The 24,656-nt window shown below is 37.5% G+C and overlaps 1 long non-coding RNA gene across 7 annotated transcripts in view; it reads right to left on the minus strand.

Annotated features, from left to right (window-relative positions):
* Nucleotides 1-24,656, minus strand: part of LOC104007069 (uncharacterized) — a 197,831-nt gene that overhangs the window by 55,255 nt on the left and 117,920 nt on the right. The window contains exon 1 of one of the 7 annotated variants that reach the window (XR_008548725.2): nt 4,011-4,124. The exons of 4 other annotated variants lie outside the window; for them this stretch is intronic. This is a non-coding gene — a long non-coding RNA (uncharacterized LOC104007069). Of the gene's footprint in view, nt 1-4,010; nt 4,125-24,656 lie in introns of those variants that run through there. 2 more of the 7 variants (XR_008548728.2, XR_002944329.3) reach the window with 2 other exon arrangements.

A 24,656-nucleotide genomic window follows, 5' to 3' on the forward strand; every position in this document is an offset into this window, starting at 1 on the left:
CTCAGTAGCTAGAAGAGTTCCACACAAAAAGCAGAGGTTCAGTAAATATAAATTCTGAAAGAATAGTTATTTTTCATTTAATTTGCTCTATGTAACTTAGTGGTTAGAAGGTATATCACTATGAAGAAATACGAATTTATTCAACCACTGATCCAGTGTTTTACGTTTGATTTTGTTTTCAAAGTTTTCACTATTGACACAATGCTCTACATTCTTGTAGCTAATCTTGGCACCTATCCCTTAATATTCCCTTGATTTAAATTTCTAGATATGAGATTAATGGGTCAAAGGGTATGCATATTTTAAGTATTTTTATTTACTTTTCCATATTGAGATCTATAACCCTTTTTTCTCTTCTATCAGCTTTGCATGAGGACCATCTTGAATCTTTGCCAACACTGTGTATTACTGTTTACCAATGCCAGTTTGAAAGATGAAAAATGGCTTCTAATTTTTTATATTTGCATTGCTTAGGTTATTAACAATTTTGGACTTTATCGTGGTAATTTATGAATTGCTCTTTATATATTTGTTCAGTTTTAATGCAGTCATTGTCTTTTGCTCACTGATTTCATGAAGATTTTCAAATTATAAAAGCATTAATCATTTTCCTCTCATGTCATAAATATTCTCCCCAGTTTTTAATTTCCCTTTTACTCAAACTGATAATTTTCTAATGATCTTCAAACTTAGTTTATCAATTTCTAGCATCTCAGAAGCTCATGCGAAGAAATCTCAAGTTTAAAATAGTTTTCCTTTTACTGCCGATTTTTTGTTGTGTTTCTTGTATGTTCTTTTGAATTAACTTCTTTTAAGAAATACAATTAATTTCTGTGGATTTATACAAAGTATTTGGAAAAAATCACAATACATAATTTTGAACATAACATGGATGTCAATGGAATAGTGAGGTTAGATAGCACTGCAGTTTCGCTCATACATGAGCAGTGTTGACAGATCACATTACGCCAACTCAGAAGCAGTCATCTTTACCTGCTATGTGCACTTTATCCCTGATCATGCCTGTTTCTGACAACTGCTAATTAAAGTGCTAACGACATCAGAGATATGCACACAAATCTATGGGTGAAACTGAGGTAGAAGGCAGGACTCGGCACAGGAGGTAGGTCTTGACTCCAGAGGTGGGGCTCAGACATCAAACCAAATTGAGGACTAGCTAAAACAGGGACACAGCAAAAGCAGCTTTCCACAAGACACTCCCATTCGTGTGCCATGTCAGTTTACCATTGCCATGGCAACATCCAGATTTTACCACCTCTTTTCATGGCAACGACTTGATGACCAGAAGTTGCTACCCTTTTCTATAGATTTCTGCATAATCTGCCCTTTAATTTGCATGTGATTAAAAGTGGATGTAAATATGACTGCAGAACTGCCTTCGAGCTGCTGCTCCGGGCACACTACCTGTGGGGTAGCCCCACTTCACAAGGAGCAGGACCTCTCCTGCATCAAAACCAAGCTGAAGAGGACAGCACATTTACATGGACAGCAAGATTTCAAAAAGATTTTCATAGACTGTATCACAAAACAATAATAGGATGCTTTTCTGACTCATCTCCAGTGAAACTGCATGTTAATAGGCACCTACTGTGTCCATATTCCAAAATTAGGTATGATATTCACCAGGTTAGACTTCCAAAGGGGTCCCAGAAACCTGTTTTGTACATTCTTAGTCCTCACTACGTTAAAGATACATGAGGGTAGGAATAAGCGATCAGAAGGATCATTTATTTAAAGAAAACATCCCCTCTGTTTCCTCTGCAGTGTCCCTCAGCAAGGAGTGCCTCCTGTAAACATTTATGAACAGAGGTTGCCAGGACCCCTTTGCAGAGATCGATATTGCATCCCCTGGAATCTTATCTATCTGACAGTGTCATGAGGTAGTGGATGTGAGAGAGAACTTGGATTTTCCCTGGATCTTCTCTGGGTAAAATATTTGGAATGGAAAGATGACCTCAACTGACGCATGGACCACAAAAGGCTAAGGCACACATGGCTGGGTCAAGAATGCTGAAGGCAAAAGCTCCTCAGCTGTGGGCAGCAGGGTTCCTGCAAGACTCACAGATGAGCAAAGAGAATCAGTCAGTAGATTACGTGTCAAACCTAGACAGAGGCACCTTCAGGTGACAATCATGTCCAGGAAGGTTTTAGGACGGGATCCGTTTCCAGCCCATTCTCTACTTTTTTCTGTTCTACACCCGTAACTTTACAGGAATCAGAAAACAAAGTTCTTAAATAGGGTGGGGAATATTAGACCACAAAATCCCTTCCCTAACAACAGGATCCCTGTCTTCTAGCAAGCTTAAACCAATAGAGTTCATCTCCAATGAATTTCAGATGTTTTCTTTCTTCACCTGAATTAAACATTCTAATGATGGAACTGAGGCTATTCGTGGACAGATAGAAATGACTGGAAAATTGTCTATCACTAAAGAGTGAACTGAAAATGTTTACCTCTGTGCTCCACTTCGTTCACACGCAGGAGAAAAACTTGTCCCACGGAGTGGGTTTGAAAGCTCAGCGGGAACAGAAAAAGAATAATTGTTTTCTGATCTACTGCAGATCCTTTTCTTTTTCCAACATGATGGATATAATTATAACCACAGACTCAAATCAATGAGAGTATATTCAGAAGAAAAGATTTTAAGGATGGCTACCACATCAGACACCCCATTCGGTAAAAATTGCAAGGAACTGAATTGTGGTTCATGAGTGTGTTGATTTAGGGATAATCATTGAACTGTTTAGTTATGATTCGTGTGCCTTTCTGTTTATAATGCAATCCAAAAAACTTTAAAAAATTACCTGGTTTGACAAGTCTATTTGAAAATGACTTTATATCGGCTGGGCACGGTGGCTCACGCCTGTAATCCCAGCACTTTGGGAGGCCGAGGTGGGCGGATCACTAGGTCAGGAGATCGAGACCATCCTGGCTAACATGGTGAAACCCCGTCTCAACTAAAAATACACAAAATTAGCTGGGCGTGGTGGCAGGCGCCTGTAGTCCCAGCTACTTGGGAGGCTGAGGCAGGAGAATGGTGTGAGGCGTAGCTTTCAGTGAGCCGAGATCGCGCCACTGCACTGCAGTCAGGGTGACAGAGTGAGACTGTCTCAAAAAAAAAAAAAAAAAGTAGTGTGCCTGGTGAAAGTTAAAACAGCTCTAAGTTCGCTGTGTTTGTGAGTGACACTCAGATACAAGCGCAGCTAAGAGCCCCTCACAGTTATCACATTCCTCGTGCTTAGAAATGTCCCAAAGTCTCACAATAGATATGCACATTGAAAAGGGGCTTCTATCACTGTAAGTTACTCGGATGTGCTCTGGTCAAGGAATAGGCCGAGGTGAATATCCGGGCCTGCATGACTCAGAGAGTTTGGCATGGAGGAGCACACCTCCACTTGTTATATAACCTCTTTGTGTAAGTTTGTGCTTGGCTTGGAGCCACTATTGTCTGTAGAAGGTATAATTGCCCTGCTGATGCTGTGCACAGGGCTTGGCTCAGTTCAATGTGGCTTGACGTGGCAGGCACACTGGCACCCAGAGAAAGAGAGAGAACCAGAGCTGTCTGTCTTGCAGATGGACAGAGGGGAGCCAGGGCATGGGTCAGCATGACACAGCACAGCACGGCTTGCACTCATGCCCAGAGAGAGAAAGAGTTAAGCTGCTGACCCTGAAGGCAGGGGAGAGCTGGCCGCGCAGCCGTGTGTAGGAGCCGCTGGCTCAAGGAGCCAAGACAGGGTACACGGTGTAAAGAGCTAGTGTGAGAAAGCTGTTGATGAGAGCTGACGCTGAATAAAACCCTATTCACCTGCAGACGACCTCCCTCTCCCTTCCCCAGTGTTCTTTCTGCCCATCCACCCACTCCCTTCAGACCGCAGCATGGGCTGGACCTGGAGCCCGGGATCTAACAATCAGCAAAAAAAAAAAATTTAAAAAACAAACTTAAAAATTTCCAGTTAGGAACCTTGCAAGCATCTTTCCCAAATCATACCTGCTTCATCAGCACTGAAACGCCAAGAAAATCTGCAGCAATCAAAGTTAAAGCACCTTTTCTCTCATCTGGGCTGCTTCTCTTTCTGTTTCTCTTGCCCCTCCTCTGGGCAAATCAAGCTTCACTAAGTGAAGCGGGAGTCCCGCCTTCTAGCAAACAGTCTGTAGCTATAGCCAAGGAGAAATATAGCCCCAGGGATATAGATGGGAAATGAAATCACCTGGCCCCTGACTCAGTCCGTCTCCCAGGCTAACTGGGAGCTACCGGATACAAGCATCAGGAAGGTGATGTGAAAGATGCCGCAGGTCAAAGAGAAGAAGAACGCGGAGCACCTGAGCAGCTGTGGAGCCTCGGATTCGTTGGAAGGCACGTTCTTGGAAGAATAGGTGGGCTTCAACTGAATGTCGTCCTAACAGAATCAGGGCTCACCTTGGTGTACATTGTGAGTTTTTAGAGAAGCCTGGATTTTAAAGCAGTCTGGATTTTTTTTATTTGTATAAACTTATTGGGTACAAGTGCAATTTTGTTCCATGCATAGATTGTGTAATGTGTAAATCAGGGTGTTTGGTGTAATAACTATTAATTTCTCATCATCCAGCCCCTCTCACTCTCTCACTTTTCTGAGTCTCCATTGTCTATGATTCAACTCTCTGTGTCCATGTGTACACATTTTTTAGCTCCAATTTAGGAGTGAGAACATGCAATATTTGTCTTTCTGTATTTGACTTGTTTCACTTCAGATAATGGCCTCCAGTTCCATCCATGTTGCTGCAACAGACAGGATTTCATTTATTCTTATGGTGAATAGTTTTTATTATGTATATGTAACATTTATATTTTATATTTATATTTCCTTTTTTTTTTTTTTTTTTTTTTGAATGAGGTCTTGCTCTGTAACCCAGGCTGGAGTGTGGTGGAGTAATCACAGCTCACTGCAGCCTCAACTTCCCAGGCTCAAACAATCCTCCCATCTCAGCCCACCAAGCAGCGTGGACCACAGGCACACACCACCATGCCCAGCTAATTTTTTTTTTTCAGAGAAAGGTTTCCCTGCGTTGACCAGGCTGCTCCCAAACTCCTGGGCTCAAGCAATCCTCCTGCCTTGGCTTCCCAAAGTGCAGGGATAACAGGCGTGAGCCACTGCCTCCAGTCACCATTTATATTCCTTGACGTTTAAATGTTGTCACCTAATTTAAAAAATGATTTGGTCCAGTGTATGAGGGCCACACTGTCATCTGTAGGTCAAATGTAGCCATGAGTGCCCAAGTTTTCATCTCACAATGCTGAAACTTGATTCAGTTGACATAGAAAAGCCTGAAGTCAGCATACAAAAGATATTTGTGCCAAAATAGAATGTAAGAAATTATAAAATGTAGGAGTAGCACAGATCCCAGATAAGTCCTCCCCTACTTGTCTACCAAATGATGTCTTAAGCCAGCAGTTCTCAAAGTAAAGGCTATGGGCCCTTGAGAGTCCCAGAGACCCTTTTATGGTGTATTTATTTCTATTTCTAAATTTTCGATTCATGTCAAACAAGTTACTGCAAACTTTTTGGCTTAACACAGCACACATTTATGGTCTAACAGTGTCCATGGGTCAGGAGTCCAGGTAAAATGTGAACAGTCCCTGTCCTGGGTCTCCCAACGCCACCATCAATGTGTTGGCAGGTCTGCCTACTGGATATTCCAGGGGAAAGCCATGTATAGCCTCATTCATGTTGTTTGCAGAATTCAGTTTCACACAGTCATAGGACTACAGTCCTGTTCCCATGCTGGGTGTTGATCCAGGGTTGTTTTCCACTTCTAATTAGTTCTAGCATCTTCTAGTTGCTGCCTGCCTTCCTTGGCCATGACCTCCTCCATCTCCAAAGCCAGCAACAGTGGGTGAAGTTCTCATGTTTCAAACTTTCTGAGATCTGCTCTCCTCTCCCGTCCACAGCTCCTGTAATGAGATTGGGCACATCCAGGCCATCTTCTATTTTACTGTCTGCATAACACAATCCAGGAAGTGAAATTTCAGCATGTTCACAGATCCTAAGGACTCAACTATGGAACCATGGGGGCTGCCCATAGAAACTCCACCTATGCACAAGGGTGATGTGCATCAAGACTAATTTTATAGTAATGATAAGTCATCAACTTTTTATTAACACTATGTTGCCACTTGCCCTTGGAAGCAGTCGCAGTGAATTTGCCCATCCCTTAGAAGCAAGAATCAAGTTGATAACACCAAACAGAACTCAATGAATTCTCCATGGCCACAACCCATGGTTCAAGAAAATGCTAAATGTCTTTGATAAAGAGTCAAAATGTATCAATTTATTAAATCTCAATCCTTGCATCCCATCTTGTAATACTGAAAAATGAAATGAGAAGTATGCCTAAAGCATTTGTCGCAAGGTAAAGCACTTACAGAACAGTTTGAGAGGCAAATTGAACTGCCTGCTTTTTCATGAATACTTAACTGAATGACCCAGTCGCTTATTGCAGGTATTAATATTTGACTATTTAACTGGCATTTTGTTTAATTCGTATAAAAGTTCTTATCAAAGGAAAACAACTGATAGTATTTACTGCCAATGATAAAAATTGAGCCTTCAAGTTTAATTTAGTATTTTGGAAAAGAACTATCAATCCACCTCAGCTTAAACACTTCTCAATATTTCAGAGATTTGATAAGACATGTGGTGATATTTAACAAATGTGATTTTTAAAAATATTCTACAATAAAATATACCATGTTTTAAAGATCTGTAGACCTAACTAAACCAGTATTTTCCAAATGATCAAAATCATGCATAGGTAAAGATCCATTGAAATTTACAAGATAGACCAAAATAAGAACAATAAATGAGAAGCTTGTTGATATTGCTATATATTTTACATTGCAATTCAACTTTGAGAAACTACGATTTGCTGAGTTTTGGTGTAATATTAAAGAAGAATAGTCACAATTTTCTAGGCAAGCTACATATACTTCTCCCTCTTTCAGATACATATCTGTGTGAGACCAAATTTTCCTTATACATTTCTACTAAAACTACATATTTCAATGGAAGAAATGCAGAAGCAGATGAGAATCCATCTTCTATTATGACAGATATTAATAGATTTCAAATGGAAAACAATGCCACTTCTCTAACTGCTACTTTCTTTTAATAAAAAGTCATTTTTCATAAAATAAGCTGATGTCAACAATTAGTTATTATTGCTATTTTAAAATATATTAATAAATATATATTTTACATTTATTTTTAAATTTCGAATACAGTATTTATTAAGAAGTATAATCTTCAAAAACAGAAATTGCTTGGTGTTCTAAGTAACTTTTAAAACCAGAAAGTGTCCTGAGACTAAAATATTTCAAAAGTGGTACCTGAAACCCATTAGACCTCTCACACTAACTTAATAACCAATAAGCTACTCTCTCTTCCAGGAATTCTTCTCAACAAATTCCTCTCAACTTCTTGCAAATAGCCAACTCTTTGCAGAGAGTCAAGACTCATCTTTTACATTTTATTCTGCAGAAAGCCTCCTGTGATGGTTAATATTGAGTGTTAACTTGATTCGGCTGAAAGTATGCAAAGTATTGTTCCTGGGTATGTCTGTGAGGGTGTTGTCAAAGGAGATTAACATTTGAGTCAGTGGACTGAGAGAGGCAGACCCACCATTAATCTGGGTGGGCACCATCCCCTTGGCTGCCAGCGTGGTTACAAAAAGCAGACAGAAGAAAGTGGAATGAGCAGACTTGCTGAGTCTTCTGGCCTTCATCTTTCTCCTGTGCTGGATGCTTCCTGACCTGGAACATCAGACTCCAAGTTCTTCAGCTTCTGGACTCTCGGACTTACACCAGTGATTTGCCAGGGCATCTTGGGCTCTTGGGCCTTCAGCCACAGACAGAAGGCTGCACTGTCAGCTTCCCTACTTTTGAGGTTTTGGGACTCAGACTGGCTTCCTTGCTCCTCAGCTTGCAGATGGCCTATTGTGGAATTTCACCTTATGATCGCATGAGTCAATTCTCCTTAATAAATTCCCCTTCATATATACATCTATCCTATTAGTTCTGTCCCTCTAGAGAACCCCGACTAATACGCCTCACATTCTTCTTTCCCCAAACAGCAAAAGGCATTTCTCTTCTGTGTTTTTTTTAGCATATTATTTATAAGTTAAATCATAGTACTTACTATAATGTGCTTTAATTATTGCGTGTTTGAAGGTCTACTCCACAGGACTGAAAAGTATCTGGTGGTCTGGCCTGATTTGCTTCAGGTACAGGAATTAGAACTTTTCTATCTCTATACCATCAATGTCTAGCACTGTCCTCTCACTCCATGTGGCATGTACTTAAAATATGGCATAAAAGGATAAATCTGATTTTTGTAGAATTTCCTAATAGTGTGAAAACGCTGGTGTGTATGTTATCATACTGAAGATATGTTTCTTTCATGACAGCTCTCATTCTCAGAGGACTGTGATGGTATCATGATATATTTCTAATGCTATCTGTGGTAGTAAAGATGTGTCAAAGAGGCCCACTGTTTGAATTCTTGCACCCAATGAATTGTTACCAATTTTCTGTAGTTTTGTGTGAAAGCACTCTTACTTTGTTATTATTTCCATGATGCTACTCATCAATCTAATGCTACAGGCTCAGTTTAGTAGTGAAATGCTTAAGGTCCCATCTCTTTGGACTTTGTTTATCTTTATCTGTAGTTCATTTTCCTTATTTTAATTGTTTACCTTGCCATAGATCATCAGAAGCTAAGATACTGGAAAAGTGACTTTAAGTCCTTAATCAACAAATTATTTGTTATCAAATCTGTTGCTGCGACATTGTGTCCACTGTATTGACAACCTCCCAGAAGCTGCCATCTCGACGAATTTGTCCTTCACTGAGTACTTTCACAAATGTCACTCCTGACAGCGTGCACAGCAGCTATTTCAGTAGAACAGACACATATTGTTTGGAGCACAGTGGTAGCCTCGGCTTTGAGACCTGTCGTTATTTAGGGATCTGCCTCTTGGATGGCTGTCTTTCTGGACGAAAATGAATCATTCCTTCTCACAGTGCTGCCTGGCACACTGATGCATGCCTGCTGCTGCAGCTCTGTCTGAAGACATGGTTCCATAGGTCACATGCCATTTTTTTTAACTCATGCTCCTGAGGTGACCCCCACCTTCATCTGATGACACACAGGAGTAGCTCAAATGTCATGTTGTCAATCATCTTGTGGACATGACTGTGTCAGGATGCCCAGCCTCATTGCTTCAGGATCTTCCCACTATTGATCTTCTCTTGCCACTTGCTGTTAAGCTTCATGCGTGAGGGACTCTGGGAAAATTTCTTAAGAAACTAAAGGTCACATCAAGACAGATTCAAGTCTTGAAGGAAAAAACGGTTAGTTTTCTCAAGACTGTTGGATGTAGGAGTTTCCTTAATGTTTGTTTTCCACTTCTTAGATTTTTTTCTTACTTGTCTGAATGAAAAAGTAAGAGAGCATAATTTTGTAGCTGCTTTAAAACCATAGTATCAGAGAACTTCAGTTTTGAAAAAGGTATGTCATTGACTTCAACCTCCCATTCCCACATGAGAAAACACACAGAGACAACGAGAGAGAAAGGAAGTGTACCATGGAAAAAATTAACATAATAGCTGCAACATTCTCCATGAATTACTTTGATTTGCCATTTGCAATCTTAATGAAAAATTTACAATTTTTACATGATTGTCCAAAAAATGCAATTATGCCATGTATCAGAATTTATGTAGTGAATGATCTGAGTTTTATGGGATATTTATAGTGTTTCTTCCAGATTCCTTTGTATTTACTTTTGGATATTTAGACCCTATATTCAGATCTTCTGGGTTACATGTGATTTTCCTTCTCCCATTCAGTCTGTGCTGAATGTGTGATTGTGTGTGTGTGTGATGTGGCATAGGGTTAAGAATCTGACGTACACTTGCATTCTCTTCTGTACTAGGTAGCTTACTTGTTTTAACCAGTCTCTGCATTTTCATCTGTAAAATGGAGCTATTAATATCGTCATTCCCCTCCCAGAAGCCTAACACTGCCTTTAAAAAATACAAATTCTGGGCCGGGCGAGGTGGCTTACACTTGTAATCCCAGCACTTTGGGAGGCCGGGGCGGGTGGATCATGAGGTCAGGAGATCTAGACCATCCTGGCTAACACAGTGAAACCCCGTCTCTACTAAAAATACAAAAAATTAGCCAGGCGTGGTGGCGGGCGTCTGTAGTCCCAGATACTCGGGAGGCTGAGGCAGGGGAATGGCCGTGAACCCGGGCGGCGGAGCTTGCAGTAAGCGGAGATCCTGCCACTGCACTCCAGCCTGGGCGACAGAGAGAGACTCTGCCTAAAAAAAAAAAAAAAAAAAAAAAAAAATATATATATATATATATATATATATATATATATAATATATATACACACACACACACAAATTCTATAAAATTTGGATTAAATTGTATATATGTATATATAGCCATCTATAATATTTATAACAAATTTAAGAAATTAATACTAGCTCCAAATCTATGCCCCTGCACTTACCACTTGGCTCCAAAGGCACCTATACAATGTGATGTAAATGCTGGGACTTTGTAATATGTTTTAATGTTGTTTCTAGAAAAGTCTATTTTGCTATTAATAGGCTCCAATGTAACCCCTAAATGTACTCAACTGTTTGTATGAAAATAAGTAGTGAGGCAGAAAATTGCCTTTTTATAACTCTAGGAATGATGATTCTGCAAGTCTGTAAACCATTGGGAATATTATAAACAAGAAAATCCAAGAGATAGTTTTAGTATATTTGGATATATGCAAATCTAAAGAATAGCAATTTTAATTTCCTAATAAAATTCTCAAACTATAGAATTTATTCTTCTCCAAAAAATATGCAAAAATCATGTTTTTAAGAACCACATATAAATATTAGTTAATAATTAAAATTTCAAAAATTACCATGTTAAGCCATCTGAAACACTTCTTATTATTACCTATCGTCAAAAAAGCTCATTAGTGTCCACAGTATGTTACCATCAAAAATACAATTTAAATAACTTTGCTACATGAATATTTAAACAAAAACTTCTTCAACTCTAAGTTGTTGGTGGGAAAATAGCTCACATGGCTTGGTTATGACTTATTCCTTAAAAACTATGGACTTCAAACTTTTCTTCTGTGACAAGCTCCGATACAGCAAGAGGGGAGTACACACCCCACTTCTGTCTTTGAACATTTTAGCCTCTCTTTTCTAATTTTCTCTTGAACAAGAAAAATGAGAGGAAATGACTCATGTAGCTTTGAAAGATGAGAGAACAAACAAACATACAAAACAACACATAATAGATGTGAATTCTAGAAGTGGTAGAAATGGGTTATGATCAGCCTCGTTCTGATTGTTTTAGTCCTCATAGCCCTTTAAACACAGGAAAATGCTTGAATTTAACTATTTGATTCTGGACCGTGGAGTGACTTTAGTTTTAGCCAGAGCTGATGTGAACAAAAGAAAGAATAGAGGAAAAGTAAGAACAGTGAGTGGTCCAAGGGAAACAACAGAGAGAGAAAGGCAGGGCATTTCTGAGTCCAGGGACAAAGCAAGGGCCCCTTTTCCATATGCCATGTTGTCATGGAGCCTTGATATGCGGGTCCACAGTTGTGAGTCATTTGTGTTAGCCATTGTGACTACGCGTCGGGAGAAAGAGGACAGTTTGCTTACAGGGCCACCCCAGGGGCACCAGTTCTTGCTGGTATCTTCAGGTTTGACTGAACCCAGGTTTAAGTGGCATTTGTATATAAGAATAGCGAAGTGTTCAAGATGTGTTTGAAATCAAAATCCAAGTGGAACAATATTGTTAGCTTTACCTACTCTCACTCTCTCTCTCTCTCTATATATAGTCTGTACCTGGCACCTGGTATATATATATATCCCATCTCACTGATTGTTTACTTGTACTTCAAGATCCTTCAGATCAAATGTCACCTGATTCACTCACTCACCCTCTCATTCACTCACTCTACCATTCACTCATTTACTCTGCCTGCAAGTGAGTAACCTGAAGTAGTTGTGTCTTAGTCTGTACAGGCTTACAGGCTGCTATAAAAGGATACTACAGACTAGGAATTTTATAAAGAGAAAACATTTATTGCTCACAGATCTGAACGTTGGAAGTCCAACATCAAGGCACCAGCAGATATTGTGTTTGATGAGGTCTTATTTCTCGTAAACAGTGCCTTCTTGTTGCATCTTTACTTGGTACCAATATCTTCCTTTTTTTTTTTTTTATTTTTTTAACGGCAGGAAGCCCTTTACCTTTATGACCTAATCACCTTCCAAAGTCCTTACCTCTTAACGCTATCACCTTTGGGGCTAGGTATCAACACATGAACGTGGGGGAAGGGGACACAAACATTCACACCATAGCAAGTTGCTAGTGTAAAAGTTGTTAGACTCACGAAGTCACTTGTGTTAAAACCCTGACGAATGGAGCCGGGAAAGGCCATGATGGAGGGTTCTCATTCATGTATGCCTGATAATAAGAACTCTGCAAAAGCCTCTGCAAAAACCACAAGCTTGCACAAAGGCCACTGCAACCTTATACAAAATAATATGTCTGCGAGGACATCTGCCCAGCAACTTCCTGTCCAACCGCAGACTGGTGCTCCCCTTGGTACCGATTCTTGCACCCAAGGATAATTATCCAAAAACAATTATGTAATCCTCCTCATGTCTCCTTTCTAAACCCTCACCTTCCTTTGCTTCCCTCAATATACCCATTGTATTCCCATTGCAATGCTTACTCTGGAATACAATACATACCGTTTTCTTTTCAGGAACCTATTTCTGTCTCCATTGTTCAGGGTTTTCATGAGGAATTCAAATGGGAGAATATACAGCCCTTTCTTTAAGGACATAAAAAACAACTAGGGAAGACAGACAAGTAAATAATTAAAACAGTCCAATATGACATTTGTTGCAAGAATAGAGTGCTCACGTATGCAATAAGAATACTCAGGCGAGATAATCACACAGTGAAATATTGCTGGTCATTTTCCCCAGGGACACTCCAACACCATGCCCTGTTTCCCCACCTCCTGTCCATGCCTCCAGGGAACTATTTGCTGGGTCATCTTTTAATCATCCATAGGATTGTCTCATTCAATGGACAACCTCTTGAGAACACAAACTAAGTTTGGGCATTTTTTAATTGTCTCTACACTGAGCACAGCTCCAAACACATTTGGCAAATGAGCAAGTAAAGCAAAGGACATTAGCTGGCCTCAGTTCCCTTCAGTTAATCTCATATGCCTCTTTAAGGCATTATTCTTTGAATCTTCCCTTCTCAAAATTACTATACCTTTGACAAATGTGAAATGCAATGTGCGGCACAAAATCCTTCATACTATAGCCAAAATTAATGTACCTGGGCACTGTTCATAATTTCATCTCAGCAGAACACTGGAATTATTTCCAAATAAACTGTTTGATTCTAGTCCCTATTAACTCTACATTGGGAGAGCTCAAATTAGGATAGAATTTAACATAAGACATGCAGGCATGAAACATCTTTCTCTCTCATCACTAAATCACTGCTGCTAAATTTATCGACCTGCTGCTCTAAGTCTGCCATCACACAAATAAAGTAAAAAGGCACTAGCTAATCCACCCTATATTAGTTTCCTATTTCTGCTGTAGAAAATTACTACATCCTTATGGCTTATAGCAACACAAAGATGTCATTATACAGTTCTGCATGTCCAAAGTTCAAATGGGTCTCAGCAGGGCTGCATGCCTTTCTAGTGGCTCTAGGAGTCCATTCATTCTCTCGCCTTTTCCAGCTCTAGTGGCTGTCAACATTCCTTGGCTCCTGGCCCCCTTCCATCCTCAAAGCCACCCACAATGTCTGCTTGAGTCTTTCTCAAGCTGCACCATTCTGAAACTTATTGTTCTGCCTGTCTTTCACTCATAAGGACCTTTGTGACTACATCAGGACTGTCCAGATCATCCAGATGGTCTCCCCATCTCATGATATCTGATTAGTAAATTTAATTCCATATGCATTTTTAATTTCCTTTTGCTATACAGCATAACATTTTCAGAGTCCAGAAATTCTGATGTGGACATTTTTGGGTAGGTGAGGCTATTCTGTCTACTACACCCTCTTTCTGTGCCTGATTAGGTGTTATTTCCATGAAAGCCTGTCTGGACCTCCCTAATATATAACTTCTCACCTGTGGCATCATTGTGTTGTTAACAACAGGAGAATGGGTTAGTTCTTAGCGTATTCCAAAAGAAGATAAGAGGGGGTCTCTAATAATAGAATTTGATACTGTCTTTTTATAAGGTAATTGTTTATTCCAAAAGAGAGGGCTGAGTTTGCACATGCTTGTGTATGCTTCCCCAGGACTGTCCCACATCTCCCCACATTCCCTGGGTGAGAGAAGCACTTTGTGCTTTTGCTGATACTTCAGATCTCTCAACCATGAGTGCTTGCACAGGAGTGTTTTTGGTCTTTCTCAGCTCCCATAGAGTCTTCCCATGTGTCCTCATGGGGCTTCAGGGTTGTTAGCTGCTCCTGTCCTCACCTCCCCCACAGCAGCTCTAGTAGGTTTCTTCCCAGTGCGCTATCAGAACAAATGTGTCAGCACTTTGTACCAGATGGTTGCCTTCAACAGTGAACAAAGTTCCTTAATATATCACACAGACTTCAAGAAGTGCTGGGTGCACATCTCAGAGACCAGCTGGCTGCCCTGTGAAATACAGGCAAGGGAGAAACAATTGCTGCCCATGGATGCCTGTGGCAGAGCCAAGGCAGGAGGCTGCAGAGAGCCACGGCCACTGCCACGCCATCCTTTGCTGAATTCAGCCAAGAAAATGGCACATTGTGATGTGAAAGGATCCACTCCATACCAAAATCTTAGAAGGCTAAACTTCCCACTGGTTGTCATAATAAAAACTCACAACTAAATAAGAGATCCATTTTACCTAGCTGTTTAATTGTGTTTGACTTGGGGCAAATCTCTAGAATTTTGTTTTGTTTTGTTTATTCTGTCACACAGGCTGGAGTGCGGTGGTGCACTTTCAGCTCACTGCAGCCTCTGTATCCTAGGCTCAAGTGATCCTCCCACCTCAGCCTCTGCATCCTAGCCTTAAGTGATCCTCCCACCTCCCATCCTAGGCTCAAGTGATCCTCCAAGCTCCTGAGGAGCTGGGACCACAGACATGTGCCATCACACTCAGCTAATTTTTGTATTTTTGTAGAGACAGGGTTTCACCATGTTGCCCAGGCTAGTCTTGAACTCCTGAGCTCAAGAGATCTGCCCACCTCAGCCTCCAAAAGTGCACTAGACTTTTTTAACTTACATTTATCTAAGATGAAGAGATGGCTACCTTCTAAAGTTTTGGAGAAGAGTTTTTTGGAAAGTTGTTGGAAGGTGGTAGAACAACCAGCAAACACAAGGAACTGTTGTTCTGTTGTTTCTATCAAACATAAAACTGCCAGGCCTGATTACATTAATCTGAAGCTTGATATAAATTAGCCAGTGGTTCCCAATAAGGTGTTAAATTATTTCAAAATGTATGAGGGGATTTTGAAAAGTTTGTGGAAAATGGAATTAATAAATAAAAGGGGAAAATATAAACTTATTTCTCAACATAAGCTTCATCAAGTTCAAAACACTTTTGTAAGCAATAATACCAGTGGAGGCTCCTGGGAATGAATCATATCAGCACAGTCTTTTTTACATTATTAACTGAAGAAAAGTGAGAACACTTTACAGATTTATGTTTTAAGATTAGGAAACAAAAAGGAGCTGAAAGGAGCTAAATCAGGATGGTAATGATTGGAGGTGGAGGCCTAATGATTTCCCATTAAAACTCATAAAATTGCCCTTGTTAGATGAGAAGAATGAGCAGGAATATTGTCATGGTGGAAAAGGAGTCTCAGGTAAAGCTTTCCCAGGTGTTTTTCTGCAAAAGCTTTGGCTTTCTCAAAACACTTTCAAAATATGCAAATGATATTGTTTTTGGCCCTCCAGAAAGTCAACAAGCAAAATACCTTAAGCTTATAAAACAAAACAAAGAAAATCTGTTGCCATGAACTATGTTCATGACTGGTCTGCTTTTGCTTTGATGGAACCACTTCCACTTCTCAGTTGCCATTGCTTTGATTGTGCTTTGTCTTCAGGATTGTACTGGTGAAGCCAGGTTTCATCTCCCATTATAATTCTTTGAAAAAATGCTTCAGGATCTTGATCCCACTTGTTGAAAGTTTCCACTGAAAGTTCTCTTGTCTGCAACTGATCTGGGTGAAATGGTTTTGGCACCTATTAATTGGAAAATTTGCTCAGCTATAATTTTTCAGTCAGAATTGTGCAAGCTGCATTAGTTGAGCTGTCTATGGTGTTGGCTTGTGTTTCTGTTGTGAATCTTTTGTTCTCTTCAGTTGAGGCATGAACAAAATGATTTTTTTTCTCACAAATTGATGAGAATGATCTACCACTATGGGCTTCATTTTCAACATCCTCTTGTCTCTTTAAACAAGTTATCCATTTGTAAACTGCTGATTTCCTTAGGGCATTGCCCTGATAAACTTTTTGTAAAGCATCAATGATTTTACCATTTTTCCACTTTAGCATCACCATAAATTTATGTGTGTTCTTTAATTTTATCAGAATTCATGTTGCTCTGACAGGGGCTCTTTTCAAACTGATGTCTTATCCTTCTTAGTGCCTCAAACTAGATCCTGCTTAGACATGTTATAACAAGTTAGTATGAGTTTATTTGGGTCCAAAACAATTTTAGAATCTCTTCTTAGTTTTTTCATAAAATGCATTTTTTCACAAACTTTTTGAAGACCCCTCCTATGAATGATTTTGCATTGTCACAAAGAAAAGCAATGCACTGAATATAATTGGTTGGGTCCCATCAGTTAGATATACTGAAATTCACAGGACAGCCCTGTACAATAAAAAGTTTTTTAAGTTTTTTCTACTGGAAAATCAAATGTCCCATTAATATTCCTATTGGTGGATGATTGAGCATAAAACCTAATACTCTTTTGAAACATAAAGTGTTTTTGCTGGGATTTAATATTTATGGGATTATTCAGAAATACAATTATCATGTAAGTTAAATAAAACATACTTTGGCTCAGACTTTTGCTAAAAGTTGTTTACAATTTCAAAAAATCTTAATATCAATAGCCACACCTTTCATGGTATGTCACCAATCCAACATACTTGTATCAATCTATATTTGTAATTGCAATATTCATGATATGTTTTTATATAAGGATATCCTTATTTATGCCTCATTTCAAAATGTCAAAACCAAAGATAAAATGGATTCTAACAAACTAAAAGCTGTTTTCTCTTGTAAATTTAGGTAGGTGTGAGCATACAACTATGCCATGAATGCAGGTTATATTATCCACGCATTCTTTTACAATTATAGGTTAATTAGCTTATTGTTTAAAATATATTTTTTGAGAAGGAGAAAACTATAATGCCCAAAGGAAAAAAATGTAGAATTAGGCAGAAATGAGATTAAATTTGATTTCCATATCTAAGTAACTATTTTCTATGAGCTGTCATTGACCTCTTGAACCTCTGTTTCTTAAAAATATTGTAACAATTGTGGTAATGAGATAGAAATTATGATATACAGAAAATCTTGTTTTTAAGGTAGTTGGATTTATCCATATTTTTATTTATGCTTTGTATTTATTAAGTCTTATTTAAGAAATTTTTTCCAAGTACAAAGGGTTAAAAGTATTCTTATATATTGTTTTCAAAAGAATATTAAATTTTGCTATTCGCGTTAAAACTCATGATCAACATGGAATTCACTTTTTACTGATCACATATTACTTGTACTACCTTTTTAAAAAACACTTCTTATTTTCAAAGAATTATAGAGCTACAGAACAGTTACAAAACCAACACAGAAAGTTCACTTACTTTGTTCTTCAAGCTTTCCCTAATGTTAACATATTATAAATCCATAGTATAATTATAACAACCAGAATATTGATGTCATTATAATACTATTATCTAAAATCAAGACTATATTCAAATGTCAGTATGGGATAAATTTTTGCCTATCAATTGAAATGGGGTCTGTTTCTCATTTCTTACTTGAATAGTCAATTGCTTTCCCTTTATTCTGTGTTAACTGTCTTTCCCGCTGATATGACACAACAGCTCTGATATTTATCAGGTTTTCACATATGCAGGAATCTGTTTCTGGAATATGTTTCTTTTGTCTTCCACTGGTGTATTTATTGATCCCTACTTCAATACTGCCTATAAAATGCAATATAGCTTTACAACGAGGTGAATATGTAATAGGACAAATCTTGTCTTGTGTGTTCTTCTTTTTCAAGGAGTGTCTTGGTTATTCCTGGTCCTTGATCCTTCCATATAATTTTGAAATATGAGATATATGGAATCTAAAGACCATAATAGGTACTCCATAATTATCTAAATAAAATATTGAGGATGAAATAAGTACACATACTCCCTGACTTAGGTTGGGGTTACATCCTGATAAATCCATTGTAAGTTGAAAATATTGTAAGTTGAAAATGCATTTAATATACCTAACCTACTGACCATCATAGCTTAGCCTACCCTACTTTAAACATACTCAGAACACTTACTAGCCTAGAGTTGGGCAAAATCATCTGGCATCACTATCGGTTGTTTACCCTCATGATCCTGCGGATGACTGGGAGCTGAGTATTTATTGCATATTGCTAGCCCAGGAAAAGATCAAAATTCAAAATTTGAAGTATGGATTTTCTGTTGAATATGTATTGCTTTCACACTGTAATAAAGTCAAAAAATCATAACTCAAACCACCATAAGTTAAGGACAGTCTGTACAAGTGTATATTAATATTTAATTTTTCAGTGGTTACAATCATTACAAAATAGTGGATGTATATTAAAATATTTCTTATAGTGTATTAGATCTTCCACTGTGTATATTGCATTTCATTTGACAACAAATTGTTTAGTTATCTAGTTTTACTACATCCTTCTGGAGTTTTTCAAAATCTCTTAAATTCTTCACTAACCAAATATTTTGTATCTTCAACAAATTTTGCTTTTATAGGTATTCAAATAACCTGTTACTCATCATTAATACAGCACAGTAAACAACAGAAATATAAAAATGAAAACAAATCTAAATTTTAGACTAATCAGATATGACCACTTAATTCTACTGAATATTTATTTTTTTATCTAACCAGGTTTAAATGTGTGCGGTTCTTTTATTAATGACAAGTCATTTTTTCAACATGTAATACTTAAACATTTAAACTTTATGGTCATTTTAACAATTCTCTCATTTATTTACAACAATTTAATAATACTGACACTATGCTTTAATAAAACTGAAACTTTTACCAGTTTCTCAAAAACCTTAGTTAATATCAACATTGAAAATCTTTATACATGTGTCCGCATGAGGGTAATTGATGTAAAAAAAAAAACTTTATATAATTAATACATTGAATAAAAATATCAAAATGCAATGATATTTTGGCTTTCTCATTTTTTAACCAAAAAGTATTGTTCAAAATATTTATTTGCATTACATAATTTTGGGTGAGCTTTTTGATCTCATCTTAATGTAATGAAGTATAACAATCATAAATGTACAGCTAAATGAAATTTCATAAAGTGAATAGAATACATTCTGATAACCATGAAATTTGGAAAATAGAATATTACCAGCACCCAGAACTATCCTCAGCATCTTTACTGCCCCTACTACCTTTCCAAAGGAATCACCCTATTAATTCATACACTATCAATGAGTTTTACCTTTTAAATATGTTTATTAATGACTTGGTAATCTTTTGTAGGTGACTTCTTTTACTCAACTATATATTTATGAGAATCCTTGTTATTTGTTTTTGTCGTATAATATATCATTGTGTGAATAGGCCATCAATTTTTTTTATTTTCTATTATTTTCTGAGACAGAGTCTTGCTTTGTTGCCCAGGCTGGTGTGCCGTGGTGCAATCACAGCTCACTGCAGCCTCAACCTCCCAGGCTCAAGTGATTCTCTTGCCTCAGCCTCCCGAGTAGCTGAGACCACAGGTGTGCGCCACCATGCCCAGCTAATTTTTGTTTTTGGCAGAGCCAAGGTCTCGCTATGTTGACCAGGCTGGTCTCGAACTCCTGGGCTCAAGCGATTCTTCTGCTTCAGCCTCCCAAATGGCTAGGATTATAGGTGGGAGTCATTGTGTCCAGCTTAGGCCATTATTTATCTATTTAGCAACTAGATCTTTATAATTTTTAGTTAGTAAGAATAGTGCTTCTCTACATGTCTTTGGTTCTACATGTCTTTGGTTCATATTACTGAAATTGTATTGGGTAAATCGTAGATTTCTGAGTAATAAGGTATAAATATATCCAACTTTAGTTGATACAGTGTTTTTAAAACTATAAAACATCAGCTCCTATAAGAAGTTTGTGAAATGACCAGTTACACCATAGCTATGCCAACCCTTCATATGTTGTCTTTTTCATATTAGCAATCTTAAATATGGCATATTTAATCATCTTCAGTTCAAAATAGTTTATCAATTCCATTGTCATTTCTGAATTAATTTATGGGTTATTTACAAACATACTAATTATTTTTCTAACATTCGGAGCTCTACTTGCCTACTTCTTATTGATTTCTAGATTAATTTTACTGTTTTAGACAATGTGCTGTGAATGATTTTCATTCTTAGGTTGAAAGAGTTTTTATGGTCCAGCATGTGGTCAGTTCTATGCAGCGTTCTCTATACGTCAATTAGATCAAATTTATTGATATTTTTCAGATCTTTCAAATTCATACTGATTTTGTTTAATCTCATCTTTCTGTTGTATAATAAGAAAGGTACATTAAAGGATCCCAACTTGGCTATGATTTTTTTTCCTTTCTTTTAGTTCTATCTATCATTATATTATGATGTAAAACTATAGTGGTAGGTTCATTCAAATTCATAATTGATCTCTTTCTTAGTAAGGTGATATATAACTTTATAAAAGATTATTCTCCATGTTATACTAATTTTACTTCCCTTGAAGTATACTTTGATATTGTTAAGCTATACCAGATTTCTTTGAGGTAGTGTTTGATTAGCTTATTTTTCCTTACTTCCAAGCTTTATGTGACTTTTGTATTTAAGAGTAGCTCTTGCAAGTTATATTTATCTGGAGATTTTTAATTTAGTCTGATAACCTTTACATTTTAATTGAAGTATTTAATCTATTTGCATCTACATTTAAATTACTAACATTTCTTTTAAGTCTCTGTGCTCCTTATGTTCTATATTTCTTTTTTTCTTCCTTGTTTTGTTTTAGATAAAAAACAAACATTTATGTTTTTGTGGTGGTACAGGCCTGTAGTTCCAGCTACTCAGGAGGCTGAGGTGGCAGGATCACTTGAGCCCAGGAGTTTGAGGTAGCAATAAGCTATTATCATGCCACTGCACTCCAGGATGGGTGACAGGGTGAGACCCTGTCTCTAAAAATAATAAAATAAAATAAAAATTTTTAATTACTTTCATTATATCACCCTACCCTTTCATTATTTTATTGGTTACCTTATTAGCATGCATAAATTGGTAAAATCTAATATATATGTATGTCAGTGTTTTTTCCACCTTCAGGGCTGAAATTTAGAAAATTTTAAATGTTTATGTTCTATTATTTTTGCCATTGAAGATTAAACATTAAACACAAATAAAATTATGATTGTTTTATATAGTCAATATTCATTTAGATTTACTCCATGTGTAAACTTTCCTTGGTTGTTAATTATCCCTGCATTTCCATGATACCCTTTTTCCTGAAGAAAAACTTTTAGTATTTCTTTAGGTACACTGCTGTTGGCAGCAAATTCTTCTGGTTTTGTTTTTTTAGAGGATTATAAGTGTCCCCTTTACTTTTGGATTGTTTGTTTTAGGATGCTGTGCCGTATTTCCTTGTGTAAGTGCATGTATGTGCCATTACAATGGGATGTCCCATGAAAACTTAATGGGCTCAGGAACAGGTCTAACGTTTTCATCTTAATCTGCAATATAGGAAGAATTGCCAATGGTTGTTAACTTCTAAGTTAATAAGCCTATGTATATTGAGGAAAACTTAATTTTACTTTGAAAGTACCACTACAGTGTTCCTTTTATTATTTAAAACTAGAAGATTTATCCACTTGTAGTTCTTCTAAGGAAAATAACCACATTTTATTTTCCTTTGTTTAGAGGACAAACCTTCCAATAGAAAAAAATAAATGATGAGTGTTTCAAGGGCCATCTGTTCTCTGTCACAACCGTTCAAGTTTGCTGTTGTCATGTGAAAGCAGCCATAGACAGGACTTGAGCCAAGGGAGAGGCTGTGTTCCAGGGAAACATTAATACAGAAACAGGTTATGGGTCAGATTTACCCTGCAGATTTGGTTTTCAAGCCCTGGTCTAAGGCCTAGTGTCTAGAAAGATCAATGAAGACAGATATTGCTTCTTTACAACGTGCAACTGTTTGCATCTATAGAGATGCAGAAAAATCATTTGGGAAGATGGAAAGCGGGGTCCGGACATCTTGTCTTTGATGTTTAAAACCATTTATGCATTTTTACTGGAGTGGGAATATGAACTGTTGGCAGAGGGTCAACCCTAAAGCTGAAAAAGCTGAGAAAAATCTTTATGGCAGATGCCAAAACTTCTAAAGATACAATGATTGTACCATGTTGGCTCTGCCTTGGGGAAAATGGCAGGTAAATACATAGCTTGTGATAGTATGATAGACTATCCATGCAATTGCTTTTCTTGTTTGCACGTTGTGTGTGTGTGTGTGTGTGTGTGCAGAATATGTTAACCTCATTTCTGATATCCTTTCGGTATTACTTGTAGAACAGCTACTAGTAACCATTCCATTTCTTTCTATTAGTTTTCCTCCAACTAAAATTTCTTCACCATTCGCTCTGGATAGGAAACAATTTCTGTGTTTTTCTTTATCTTATGTTCATTTGTTTAAAACACCACCATTTGGGTGATGTTTTAAATCTCAGTTTTTATTGTTGTTGTTGTTGCACTGGATTGGGTATGTCTCACACATGTTTGGTTCAGGGATCAGCTTAAGGCTTGTGAAGATTCATATGCAGAAATATGAAATCCTATTCCCCAGACCTCTCCCTTCTTGATCTTCCCTCTTAAATTCAACTTATGGTACCTCTCTCCCTGGTTCTCTAACCAGAAATATAATGCAATTTTTGCACCACCATGTTGCTTTGCAGAGGTCTATCTTTGGGCGAAGCCACAGGAAGTGAAAAAATGAGAAAAATCTCTCTGTTTGTGTCATTTGTCTCAAATGATGACTCTTTTCAATAATCTGCCTGCTTCTGTTTACTTTTCAGAGTCTTTAATCTGTCCAGAGATTATAGAGGTCATCAGGGAAGGGATAGATAATAGAGACTTGTACTGTTGGTAGTCACTGATTTTTTTTTTTTGAAAGCTATTTTCACTGGCAATCAAACTCCAGTTTGATAATTATTTTATTTTAGAGTTTTAGATATGGCATTTTACCATCTTGTGTTTTTCACTCTTTCTGTTAAAAAGACAGCTGTCAGTCTTATTTTTGCTCTTTGAAGGATGATGCATATTTTTTCCCTCTGGCTGCTTTTAAGATTTTTGTCTTTATTTTGGTTAATGTGTGTAGATGTATATTTATTTTCTTCTTTGGAATTTGTAATAGTCCCTGAATCTATGTCTTAATATTTTTGTCAGTTTTGGAACATTCTCTCCTATTATCTCTCCAAATATTTCTCATTATTTATTTTCTACACAATTTCTAGGACTGCAGTTACAAATACTTTACACTTTTCTCCATGTCAAATATGCCTCTTGCACGCTTTACATTTTCAATTTTTTTCTCTTTATGCTTTTGACTGTATGCTTTCTACCGACCCCTAATCCTTACTTCAACTGTGAATACTTTGCAGTTAAAACAATTATTCATTGAATTCTTAATTTTGCCTTTAGAAGTTTCATCTGAAGCTTTGATATAGATTACAGGCAAAATTATCCCTATTTTCAGTCTTTTTATTGAATATGTTAATCAGAGTTATTTAAAGCTCAAGTCTGATAAACTCAATATTTCTATCACTGGTTTCTGTATTTTATTTTCTCTGAGTTCTGTCTCTTGCCATGCTTATAATTTTATTTTTTTTGAAAGTTGGACTTTATGCATCTTAAAAATGTAGAGTTTCTGGATGGTATTTTTATTTTTTGGTAAGAGACTTAGTTGAGCTTACTGCCAGTATTAAATGAGGGAGAAAATCACCCTAACCCCATCAGGAGTTGTCCTGATTCTCAGTGGGAGTCAGTGTGAGTGCTGGTCCATTTCTGCTTCCCACTTCCTTCTGGAGTCCCAGCCTCCAGGGTTGTCAACTGGCAGGATACATGTTTCCCAGGGTCATTCCACATGGCAATCCCTGAACTGCAATTTGTATCTCTCCAGTGCCATGAAAATGTTGGTAATTTTATTGAGTATCTCACTCTGTTTGCTCCATGTTGGCAAAGCTGAAATGAAGCTCGTAAGTCAATGCCAAAAGTGATCGGTCCAC

This window comes from Pan troglodytes, chromosome 5 (genome assembly GCF_028858775.2).
Source record: "Pan troglodytes isolate AG18354 chromosome 5, NHGRI_mPanTro3-v2.0_pri, whole genome shotgun sequence".
NCBI classification, from domain to species: domain Eukaryota; kingdom Metazoa; phylum Chordata; class Mammalia; order Primates; family Hominidae; genus Pan; species Pan troglodytes.